Source organism: Pongo abelii, chromosome 17 (assembly GCF_028885655.2).
Source record: "Pongo abelii isolate AG06213 chromosome 17, NHGRI_mPonAbe1-v2.0_pri, whole genome shotgun sequence".
Lineage (NCBI taxonomy): Eukaryota > Metazoa > Chordata > Mammalia > Primates > Hominidae > Pongo > Pongo abelii.
In genome coordinates, this window is record NC_072002.2 from 64,299,081 (window position 1) to 64,311,619 (window position 12,539).

General features: G+C 43.1%; 1 long non-coding RNA gene across 2 annotated transcripts in view; it reads left to right on the forward strand.

The window, feature by feature from the left end:
* LOC103892986 (uncharacterized) overlaps positions 1-10,822 on the forward strand; it is a 32,649-nt gene extending 21,827 nt beyond the window's left edge. Inside the window, exons 2-3 of one of the 2 annotated variants that reach the window (XR_008515938.2) lie at positions 8,538-8,653; positions 10,407-10,822. This is a non-coding gene — a long non-coding RNA (uncharacterized LOC103892986). Of the gene's footprint in view, positions 1-8,537; positions 8,654-9,639; positions 9,861-10,406 lie in introns of those variants that run through there. The other variant, XR_008515937.2, reaches the window with a different exon arrangement.
* Positions 10,823-12,539: the final 1,717 nt, after the last annotated feature.

The following is a 12,539-nucleotide window of genomic DNA, read 5'->3' on the forward strand; positions in this document are numbered from 1 at the left end:
AGGAATTCTTTTCGATGCAGGCCTTCAACTGATTGGATGAGGCCCATTCAATGGAGGGTCATCTAATTTACTCAAAGCCTACTGATTTAAATTTAACCTCATTCCAGCATTTTGGGAGGTGGAGGTGGATGGATCACTTGAGGTCAGGAGTTCGAGACCAGCCTGGGCAACACGGTGAAGCCCTGTCTGTACTAAAAATACTAAAAAAAAATAAAAAAAAATTAGCTGGGCGTGGTGGCACATGCCTGTTATCCCAGCTACTTGGGAGGCTGAGGCAGGAGAATTTCTTGAACATGGGAGGTGGAGGTTGCAGTGAGCCGAGATTGCACTATTGCACTCCAGCCTGAGCAACAATAGTAAAATTCCATCTCAAAACAAAACAAAACAAAAAAACCCCCCAAAAATACCTTTGAAGAAACATCTGGAATAATGTTTGACCAACTATCTGGGTACCATGGCTCACCAAGTTGGCACATGAAGTTAACCATCCCATCTGGAAAGGGAAGATGGCTCCGTGGCAGAGCTGACTTTGGAGGGAGGACAGCAACTACTGCTTTCCCTTCCTTCTCCTTTGTTAACATTATTCACTTATTTACACTTTCAAACAGGAATACAGGCACATAGTAAATAATTTAAAAAGTCTAGAAAGGTGGAAGGTGGAAAGTGAGTCTCCCTTCCACTCCTGATCTGTTTCTTGGAAATTCTTTCAGAGAGATAATACAACTCTATAAGCATTTTCCCTTTAAAAGCATAAAGCGTAACATATTCCACGTATACGTTTCATGCTTTTCTATGCCTTGCTTTTTTCTTTACTTAGCAAAGAAAAAGTGGAGTTTTTTCTATATCAGTCCACATTGATCTACCAAATTTTTTTTTTTCTTTTTCTTATTTTTTGAGATGGAGTCTCACTCTGTCGCTCAGGCTGCAATGCAGTGGCCTGATCTCGGCTCACTGGAACCTTCACATCCCAGGTTCAAATAATTCTCCCTGCCTCAGCCTGCCGAGTAGCTGGGACTACAGGAGCCTGCCACCACACCCGGCTAATTTTTGTATTTTTAGTAGAGACAGAGTTTTGCCGTGTTGGCCAGGCTGGTCTCTAACTCCTGAGCTCAGGTGACCCGTCTACCTTGGCCTCCCAAAGTGCTGGGATTACAGGCATGAGCCACGGCACCCGGCCTCTACCACATTCTTTTCAATGGCCACATAGTATTCCCCAGTATGTTTCAGCCATCTCCCAGGGATGCACACGTAGGTTGCCTCCAACCTTTTGCTCCTACACACACCTTGCTGCAACAACTGTGCTTGCACATCTGTTTTGGAAGCTGCCCTTTTCTTGCTTACACCCATGACTTCCTGAATGTATTCTTCAGATGAGCTTAATAATGTCTTTCTGACTTATCCCCCATCCCTCTGGTCTCTCCTGCCTGCATTCATCCTTTTTAAGCTGAGCAACTGCCTCTCCTGCAGGCTAACGTGCTCCCTCCAGTAAGAAGTTAATCTCCCTCTGGTTTCCTGAGACTCTTCCGAACTGGACAGCGTCTGCTTGTGTGTCTTCATCCCACCCCAGTTGTGGCTGTTTAGATTCAGCTGGAATTGCCCGTTGTTGAAGAGAGCCTGTATATTTTTCTAAGCTAATTTCACAGGCAGCAGCATTCAAATTCAAATTTCCCCTGGCACTTGGCTGCAGTCAGTCAAAGTGACCAAGGAGAATAAATTGTAGCCAGACAGGTCTCACAATCCTCTTGCCTGGTGGAGGGTTTTATTGGCTGCAAATCCCATCACCAGGCAGGCAGACGTCCTCATCACTCCTTGACAGGTCCCGGGGCAGGCCGTGATAGATGGTGAAGGTCGGGTCACCTCTAGGTCCTGGAGAAAGTTCTGACTCCCAAGTGCCTGGAGAGTGTAACAAAGACAGGGGCAGCAGGAGCTGCAAGAGATTACAGAGATCATGCCACCCAACACTGCTTTTCAACAGATGAGGACCTGGACTTAGTTTGCTAAAAACCAGTTATAAGCTGCATCTATCAGACCAGTGGCCCTAACCCTTTAACAAACCCCTTAGAGAATCTGATGCAATGAGGCCCTTCTTCCCTGCAAACTGAATATGCATACCCATACAATATTTTGGATGAACTGTGTGTTTTGGTTGGGGTGGTGTGGGAAGAGGGTATTCTGGGTTAAGTCACATAAGCTCATGCCTGTGGAAGATTTTCTCTCAAAGGGCTATGCAAATGCCAGGGATTATAATTTTCTTCCCCTGCATTGCTCAGACCAAAACGTTTCTCCACTAACCTGTCTTTAGCTAAACTGGCTGTAAATTCATTGCATTTCTGGAAAGTACTGATTAGAATATGACAGCTGAGCACCCCCTTTTCTGAGAAGAAATTGATTTTCTGAATTCACTGAAGTGTGGACGTGCTTAAGTTTACCATAGCTGCTGAAAAGCTTCCTTCCTCTTATACTGGGTGGCATGTGTTCAGGCTGAACCAGCAGCATAGAAAGTTCTGACCTGGCCTTTGACTGGCTGCCCCATCTGGGACCACTGCCCACTTGAGGGTAGATCCAACAGAACTGGGACCAATGGGTGCAAAATATGAAAGGATTTATCTCCCCTTTGTGAGAGGAAAAATATTTTATCTCCCACTAACCTTTTTTTTTTTTTCCTTTCTTTTGAGATGGAGTCTCGCCCTGTTGCCCAGGCTGGAGTACAGTGGTGCAATCTCGGCTCACTGCAACCTCTGCCTCCTGAGTTCAAGCAATTCTCCTGCCTCAGACTCCCAAGTAGCTGGGATTACAGGTGCCCGCCAACACACCTGGCTAATTTTTGTGTATTTTTAGTAGAGATGGGGTTTCACCATGTTGGCCAGGCTGGTTTTGAACTCCTACTCTCAAGTGATCCTCTCGCCTCAGCATCCCAAAGTGCTAGGATTACACGTGTGAGCCACTGTGACCAACCTTTTTTTTTTTTTTTTTTTTTTTTTTAAACAGGGTCTTTCTCTGTCATCCAGGCTGGAATGCAGTGGTGTGATCATGGCTCATTGCAGTCTTGACCTCTCAGGCTGAAGTGATCCTCCTACCTCAGCCTCCTAGTAGCAGGACTACAGGCATGCAACAACCATGCACTGCTAGTTAAATTTTTTTTTTTCATGGATACAGGTTTCCTATGATGTTGCCCAGGCTGATCTCAAACTCCTAGGCTGAAGCGATCCTCCCAACTTGTTCTCCCAGAGTGCTGGGATTACAGGCATGAGCCACCACCCCTGGCTTCCCACTAATCCTAAACAATATGTAATATGATCTCTTCCCACTAATCCTAAACAATATGTAATATGATCTCTTCCCACTAATCCTAAACAATATGTAATATGATCTCTTCCCACTAATCCTAAACAATATGTAATATGATCTCTTCCCACTTTACCAAGTAAATTTGTTCATTTTAGAAAATACAGACAGGCAAAAAAGAGAAAATACAAATTATCAGTAATTCCAACTCTCATAGTGTTAGTATTTTGGCATGTGACCTCCCAAACACACGTGCACACACTCACACACTCAGGGTCATTTTATACAATGTGATTATATATTGTGCTTCCTGCTTCAGATCTGATTATTTCTCTTAAAAAATATACGAATCTTCCAACAACTAAAGTGGTCCAATAATGGAATGGGCTGCCTCAAAAGCAGTTGGGCCCCAACTCTGGAAATGTTTAAGTGGAGTTTTGACAGAAGCAGCTGTGAAAGCGATTTCTGCAGTAGGGAGGCACTTAGGCCGGGAGCTTTTTAGGGATTCCATGCACTAGAGGCCTTGGCAAAGTTTCCTCTGTGAGTGGCGGGAACTCCTGGGCAGGTGGTTCCCTCCCTTCCTATCTCACCCTCTTACTAAGCCCCACAATGCCATTTGCTTGGCTCTCCCTGGTGGGGCTCTTGGGCCAGATGAAGTGAAATCAATATCCTTCTCCACTCTTCTGCCAGCATTGTTACCAGCCTCAGGGGAACTATCTTACTTGCAAAGGCTGTCATTAGTGGAAGGATTTTACTTCCAAGTTGTGACCTAATTGGTTTTGTTCTTAATACAAAAGAGAGAGTATTCCATTTCTATTCTATTGCCATCTTACAGCAGGCACTTGGGTTTTTAATTTAGCGTTGTATGGGTGGTTGTTTTGTCCGTGTGTGTGTCTGTGTGTGCACATGCACATGTGTAGTGTGAGATTTTTAATTGCCCAAATCGTCCAAATGCAAGTGTTTCCTCATATTCGAATCTCACATTGACTAGTGTGCGTTGGTAAGTGGGCAAGGACCTGGGCTGGCAGATTGTTATGTGGTGAGAATCTGGTTAGTCAAAGTGTGTGTGTCACTAAGGAGTCCGACCTTTATTTTATCAATTTAATTTAATTTTTAGATTTCAATTATGAAATATTTCAAGAATACAAAAAAGTACAGAAAAATATAATTGACCCCCCCATCTATCGTTCAGTCATTCACTTGATTGAACAAATGTGTAATATTTGCCATATTTACTTCCTACTTCCTTTTGTAGGAAATAAAGTATTAAAGGCACAGCTAAAACCCAATACACTCATCCCTTTCAGATCCCTCTCCATGGGCGAACCACTAACGTGAAGTTGCAGATTTTCACATTTTTACTATATATATGAATGCTGCCATAAATAATACTTTACTTTGCTTATTTTAAAGATTTACAAAATCTGGCTGGGCATGGTGGTTCACTCCTGTAATCCCAGCACTTTGGGAGGCTGAGGCGGGTGAATCACTTGAGGTCAGGAGTTCGAGACCAGCCTGGCCAACATGGTGAAACCCTGTCTCCACTAAAAATACAAAAAATTAGCCAGGCTTGGTGCTGCACACCTGTAGTCCCAGCTACTCGGGAGGCTGAGGCAGGAGAATCACTTGAACTCGGGAGGTGGAGGTTGCAGTGAGCCAAGATCGCGCCACTGCACTCTAGCCTGGGCAACAGAGCAAGACTCCATCTCAAAAAAAGAGAAGGCTTACAAAATGGCATCATACTGTCAATATCATTTGCAGCCTTTGTTTTTTACATAAAACTGTGTTTGTGAGATTTATCTGTAATTTATCCCTGTTGCTTTCATAGATTCCTTTGGAATATTACATACTCTCCCATAGTATGAAATGGTAAAATTTAGCCATTTTCCTAACTGGACATTTAGGTTCTCCTTTCCCCCTACCCATACCCCTTTTCTTGCTATTGCAAGTAAGACTGCAATGAAACCCACAGACTTGCTTCCATCCCTGTATGCAAGAGTGAGAATATTCCGAAGACACAGATCTTGAAGTAGAATTGAGGATCCACAGGGTGTGGAACTTCATTTTATAGTTGAGAATAAAGGGTATTTTAGTTGTTAGTTCATTTTTTAAAATTGTGGTAAAATATATATAACAAAAATTTACCATGTTGGCCATTTTTAAGTATACAGTTCGGTGGCATTAAGTACAGTCACATTGTTGTGCAACCACCACCACCAACCATCTCTGGAACATTTTCCTCTTCTCCAACTGGAACTCTACACCTATTAAGCAATAAGTCCCTAGTCAACCCTCTCCCCAGTCTCTTGTTTTTGTCTTAAATAGAAGAAATCAATATCACTCCTTTATTCATCCATAAACATTTACCGAGTATCTATCATGTGTCAAATATATAAATAGGAAATTATATGAATAAAATTTAGTTTTTGCCATCAAGAAACTCCCACCCTAATTGTTGGAGCCCAGGAGTTTGAGGATGCATTGAGTATGATCATGCCAGTTGCACCACTGCACTCCAGAGCGAGGAACAGAATAAGACCTTGTGTCTAAAATAATAATAATGACAATTTTAAAAATTGGCTAGAGGCTGGGCCTAGTGGCTCACACTTATAATCCCAGTACTTTGGGAGGCTGAGGTGGGTGGATCACCTGAGGTCAGGAGTTTGAGACCAGCCTGGTTAACATGGTGAAATCCCCTCTCTACTAAAAATACAAAAATTAGCTGGGCGTGGTGGCGCATGCCTGTAGTCCCAGCTACTTGGGAGGCTGAGGCAGGAAAATTGCTTGAACCCGGGTGGTGGAGGTTGCAGTGAGCCAAGATCACGCTACTGCATTCCAACCTGAGCCACAGAGCAAGACTTTGTCTCGAAAATAAATAAATAAATAAATAAATAGGCTAGGAGTGGCGGTTCATGCCTGTAATCTCAGCACTTTAGGAGGCCGAGGTGGGAGAATCACTTGAACTCAGGAGTTTGAGACCAGCCTGGACAACATAGCAAGACCCCATCTCTACTAAAGAGTGCCTATAGTTTCAGCTACTGGGGAGGCTGAGGTGGGAGCATTGTTTGAGCCCGGGAGATTGAGACTGCAGTGAGCTATGAGTGTACCACTGCACTCCAGCCTGGGTAACAGAGAGAGACCCTGTCTTAAAAAAAAAAAACAAAGGAACTCCTACTCTAGCTGAAGACAGACATAAAAACAATTATATGGGACATGTTGGAGAAGCCAAGTGCTAGGAGATCCCAGAGTTACAGCAATGAATTCACGGGTGGGAATGAGGTGAGATGAGGTGGGGAGTGGAAGATAAGAAAATCCTCAGAAAGAAAATAATTTTTAAGCTGAACTTTGAAGCGTGAAATACAATTTTTCCAGGCAACAATAGAGGTAGGGTATGGATTTGTATAAGCGCTTTCAATCAATCAAGAAATATACTGGTATCGGTCAGGGCCTAACCAGCATAAGAGATACCACTGTGAGTGTATGAAACAGAGGAGATTCAATGCTGGGCATCAGTTACACAGGGGACGCAGGAGATGAGGAGCTGAACAGGGGCTGATGATGCCATTCAAAGAACAGCAGCAGAAAGAATACCCTATCATCCTTAGGTCAGAGTCAAAGGAAGGAGGTGGTGTCACCAGAGCCAAGGGCTGGGATCACCCAAAGGAGGCTGGAATCACAGCTAGTCTGGCTGATAGCAATTGGAGCCATGCTGGCGCCATTGTCTCCCCTGGAGACAGAGAGGGAGGGGGTCAAACACCCTGACCTTTCTTCCCACCACAGTTCACTTCCCATTGTCTGAAAGAGCAAAAATAGCACACTGAACTAATCCAGAGAGAGTAAGCACAGAAAGCAGCTACCACCCCTAGGGTGGGGGGCAGAAGGAACAAGAAGAGGCTAGGGACATCAGAATTAGAACATCAGAAGAGAGGCCACATGGAGCTGGTGTCCAGACTTCTTTTTCTTTTCTTTTCCTCTTCTTTTAAATAGAGATGGGGTCTCACTATGTTGCCCAGGCTGGTCTCAAACTCCTGGGCTCAAGTGATCCTCCTGCCTTGGCCTCCCAAAGCGATACCATTGGTGTCACTAACCTGAGACACTGAAGTTGTAGCTTTTATAGGATGTGGTATGGGCTTTGAGTCAGTGACCAAAATATGACACTGATTTTCTCCAGACATATCGGTCTGGAATTCAGGAGAGCCTCCATCAATTACCTTTGTTAAAACAAAATTAAAATGGAGACTAGGCATAAAAATTCCTGAGCAGGCCAGGTGCTGTGGCTCACACCTGTCATCTCAGTGCTTTGGGAGACTAAGCTGGGAGGGTCACTTGAGGCCAGGAATTTGAAACCAGCCTGGGCAATATAGTTAGCTGTGTGTGGTGGCATGCCCTTGTAGTCCTAGCCACTAAGGAGGCTCAGGCAGGAGGCTGGCTTGAGCCCAGGAGTTCGAGGTTACAGTGAGCTGTATAGACCCCTTCTGTAAGAAAAGAAATAAAATTCCTGAGCAAATACAACCAGCTAGCCCTTAAAACAGCCTTAACCTTGCTTAGACTGTGAACACCAGTGAAACTTAACTTGGGTCAAGACTGTGCATATAGGTAAAACTTGACTTGAGTCATTTCTGGTGAATGCTTATGTTAGGCAGAAAACTTAACCTCAGCCAATCCTAAGCAGCCAATTTATATGATTATGTAACTAGGGACTTTCCAACAAAAAAGGCAATTTTGTAATTGCAAAAATAATCAAATAATTTTTAAATTTTGCTTCTGCATTTACCCCCAAAATACTTGCCCCTGATGATTTGTCATTGGAATACTAAACCCGTTTTGGTCCAGTGTCCCCAATTCATGAATTACTTCTTACTCAAATAAACAGTTTGCAATTTTATTGTGCTTCGGGTTTTTCATTTGCAGTTTGCTGTCAAAAGAGGGATCCAAAGGTGACGACCACCACTGTCCCACGGCTATAGTTTGAATGTGTCCCCAACAGTTTGTGTGTTGGGAACTTAATTCCTAAAGCAGTGGTGTTGAGAGGTGAGACCTTTAAGTGGTGATTAGGTCACGAGGGCTTGCCCTCATATATGGGTAATGCTGTTATAGTCAGAGTGGGCTAGTTATCAAGAGAGTGGGTTCCTGAAAAAAGGATGAGTTCAGCTCAAGAAGGCCCTTGTCAGATGCAGGCCCTTTGACTTTGGACTTCCTAGCCTCCAGAACTATGAGAAATAAATTATCCTGTCTGTGGAATTTTGTTTTAGCAACACAAAATGGACTAAGACACCCAGCAACCCCCAGGAGCATCAAGGAAGCAGGCATGAGGTACCTGCTGAGCCCACCGTACTCACTGCTTTCTCACTGCATCTGGAGGTCTTGAGTGAGTATCTCTTGGATTTTGAGTTCCACAGTTTGTGTCCTGAGTTCTCCAAGTTTGAGTAATTTTGTTTATTTTATTTTATTATTATTATTATTTTTTTGATATGCAGTCTTGCTCTGTTGCCTAGGCTGGAGTACAGTGGCGTGATCTAGCTCACTGCAACCTCTGCCCCCTGGGTTCAAGCAGTTCTCATGTCTCAGCCTCCCGAGTAGCTGGGATTACGGGCACACGCCACCATGCCCAGCTAATTTTTATACTTTAGTAGAGATGGAGTTTCTCCATGTTGGCCAGGCTGGTTTGGAACTCCTGACTTCAACTGATCCGCCGACCTCAGCCTCCCAAAATGCTGGGATTACAGGCATGAGCCACTGTGTCCGGCTGAGTAATTTTATTTTATTTATTTATTTTTTGAGACAGGCTCTCACTCTGTCATCCAGGCTGGAGTATAGGGGTGTGATCATGGCTCACTGCAGCTTTGGACAAAGCAGGGTTCAAAGCAATTCTCCCATCTAAGCCTCCAGAGTAGCTGGGACTACAGGTACATGCCACCATGCCTGGGTAATTTTTTAAAACACATTTTTTCATAGAGATGGGGGCCTTGCTATGTTGCCCAGACTGGCCTTGAACTCCTTGGTTCAAGTGATCCTCCTGCCTCAGCCTCTCAAAGTATTGGGATTACAGGAGTAATTTTATTTTTGACTGGACCCAGAGGTTGAACTGCGTGTTCAGTGGGAACTAGACTGGGTTCAGTTGGAGGCTTCAGGTAGGTAAAATTTTAGAGGGACAGGGTATGATGTGTTCATCAGCATCTAAAGAGTCTGGGAGTCCTCTGTCCAGAACACAAGCCAATAATATGTTCAGAAATTATGGACCCCAAACCTGTGGTTTTCTAGAGAAATGAATGCACCTTACTAGAGACCATTTAAAGTGGCAGTGGGATGGGTTAAAAACATTTTTTTTTTTTTAAACTAAAACTTAATTTCTAGGTTCACAACAATGAGAAGTTTTGAGCTGGATAAAACTGTTCATTTATGGGGCACATTGGAAAAGGAGGGATCACACATGTCTCAGAAACAATGGGATGCATTTCCTGTTTGGTAGACGGAGGCTTCTAAAAGGTTGACTGGTTCCAAAATTGCCTCTCTAAAAGACTCCTTTCTAAAGGCAAATAAGGAAACTGAAAAGCTTAAGAGATGAATTAAAGATGAAAATAAAAATAATTATATGGTAACTGACATGATTTTGACCATTTCCTCCCTTTATCCTCAATATATTTGTTCACTCATTTTCTCAGCCTACATCTACTAATCCTTTTGCCCAGTTATGCTTATACCCTGAAGATGATGACAGATGGGAAGTTAGGCCCTCAGAACAGCCACGTCTGGTTCCTATAACTACTTTTGCTCAAAACTGAGTAAAAAAACTGGTGAAAAATTGAACTCAGAGTCATAGCAAAAGATTTTCCAAACCTTAGAGAAAACCCCCAAAAATTTGCTGAGGAATTTAGAATTCTCACAGGAGCCCGTGACTCTGGATCTCCCAATTTGTGTCAGATTATACACATGAGATGGGACCTGGGGAGGCAAGTAACTGGATGGCCACAGCAGGATGGGATATGCCTGAGGAAGTACTGCCAGTCATGCAAGTGGTACTTCTAGGGTGGCCCAAAGATGCCAGAAAAATGGCTGAAAAACTTTAGAAGCTATCCCCATTGTCTTTCCATAAAAGACTCACTGCTCCATTATTCAAACAGGTGTGAAAGGAAAATAAAAAACTCAGGACCCCAATTCACCATGCCAAAGGAAAAAAATCAAGCTGAAAGCTGAGTCATGCAAGAAGCTGCTTTTTCTTTTGTTCCTAAGCAGATAGCTACAGATAAAAGGTGAAATATCTCCACAGGGACCTTATCTTATACAACGTGTCCATTTACTGAGTGCGAGATGAATACATAATTGACTATCCCCCTACCTGCTTCTTTTGTCTTGCAACACCTGGATTACCATGCCCTCACTTTTTCCCCTCCAGCTCGCTTTTCCCCTTTAAATACTGAAGCCCTCAAAATCATCTTTGGACAAAGGCACAGACCACAGACTGTTTCTATGATTCCATGTTTATTTCTTCCAGGCATTGTCCTTAACCTTGGCAAAATAAACTTCTAAGTTGATATCCAATATGTATATGTGCATATTTAAAAGGACTTTATACTTTTTTTTTTTTTTCTGTCCCAGGATCTTGTTTTTTGAGAAAAAGTTTTTTTTGTTTGTTTTTTTTTTAATTCTCAGTCAACTGAATTCTGTTCTCTCCACTTACTTCTGCCTGTCTCTTCTTCCTTTTGCCATCCTCTACTGCATGAGGAACCTAAACTAATTTCTGACAGCCTGGGATTCCTTAAAGAAAACAGAGAAGGTGCCAGACTCCTTTTTGGGGAATTTTCCTCTGTGTTTCCTTATGGAATCCCAGGGGGATGAACAGACAAGTTCTGCTCAGATCTTAAACTGCTTGCTTTTGTATTGTGTTGTCTGATTTTTCTATTGACTAAAATAGTTATGTAAACCAAAAATACAATTCTAAGTGCCCTTCAACCAACTGGTGGACCCTCCCCTTGGCCAAGTGTATTCCAAAGTTAACCTGAAAAACTAGTTCAGGTCATGATGGGAAGTGGGGTCAGATATTATATCCTCCTCCCTGTGTTAGCATTAAAGCAGAGACCTTAAGGCTGATAGAACAGACATTTTTTTTTTTTTTTTTTTTGAGGTGAAGTCTTGCTGTTACCCAGGCTGGAGTGCAGTAGGTGCTATCTTGACTCACTGCAGCCCCACCTCCCGGGTTCAAGTGATTCTCCTGCCTCAGCCTCCTGAGTAGCTGGGATTACAGGCCTGCACCACCAGGCCTGGCTAATTCTTGTATTTTTAGTAAAGATGGGGTTTTGCCATGTTGGCCAGGCTGGTCTCGAACTCCTGACCTCAGGTGATCCGCCCACCTTGGCCTCCCAAAGTGCTGGGATTACAGGTGTGAGCCACCGGCGGGTCCAGAACAGACTTTTTAAGTCTGATAAGAAACACAGTCTATTTTCTCTGAAGCTTGGAGGCTTCATCTGCATAATAAGAACCTTGATCTCCAAAACTACCTATCTTAATGCAGAGATTCCCTTCTATTGATTCTAGATCTTCAGATAAAGTATTTCAACTAATTGCCAGTCAGGAAATCTTTGCATCTACCTATGACCTGGAAGCCCAATCTTAACCCCCACCACCAGCTTCTTCAAGTTGTCCCACCAATGCACATCTTATATGTGTTGATTGCTGTCTTATGTCTCCCTTAAATGTATAAAACTAAGCTGTAGCCCAACTACCTTGGGCATATGTTGTCAGGACCTCCTGAGGCTGTGTCATGGGAATGTCCTTAACTTTGGCAAAATAAACTTCTAAATTGATTGAGACTTGTCTCAGATACTTGTTGGTTTACGGTTATTACAACAGGGGCTACTCTTGGGTGTTTAAGATAAGAAAGGGTGTGGTTTAGACACTTAGAGAAATGTCTTTGTAACAAAGTGCACTGTAAAAGCATTACGTGGCCTAGTCCCATGACAGCTCTTTTTTTGGAGACCCAGGATTCCCTGTGAGCTCTGCTCAGAGCTCAGAGATCCAGTTAAAAGATAGAGACTAAGTTTAAAACTACTTATCTAAATAAAAATGGTCTCCTTATACAATCCTGTGGTAGATTTCTATAATTTTATGTTTGACTTGCCAGGCATTTTTAATCTTCCTCTAACACACCACGCTCTCTCTCTCCCTACTTGGAGATATAAATATTGCTATCTGATTTTCACCTAGGAGTTGTTGCTTTAGTATGCACATTTAGGGCTGTCTTACTGACAGTTGCCTAG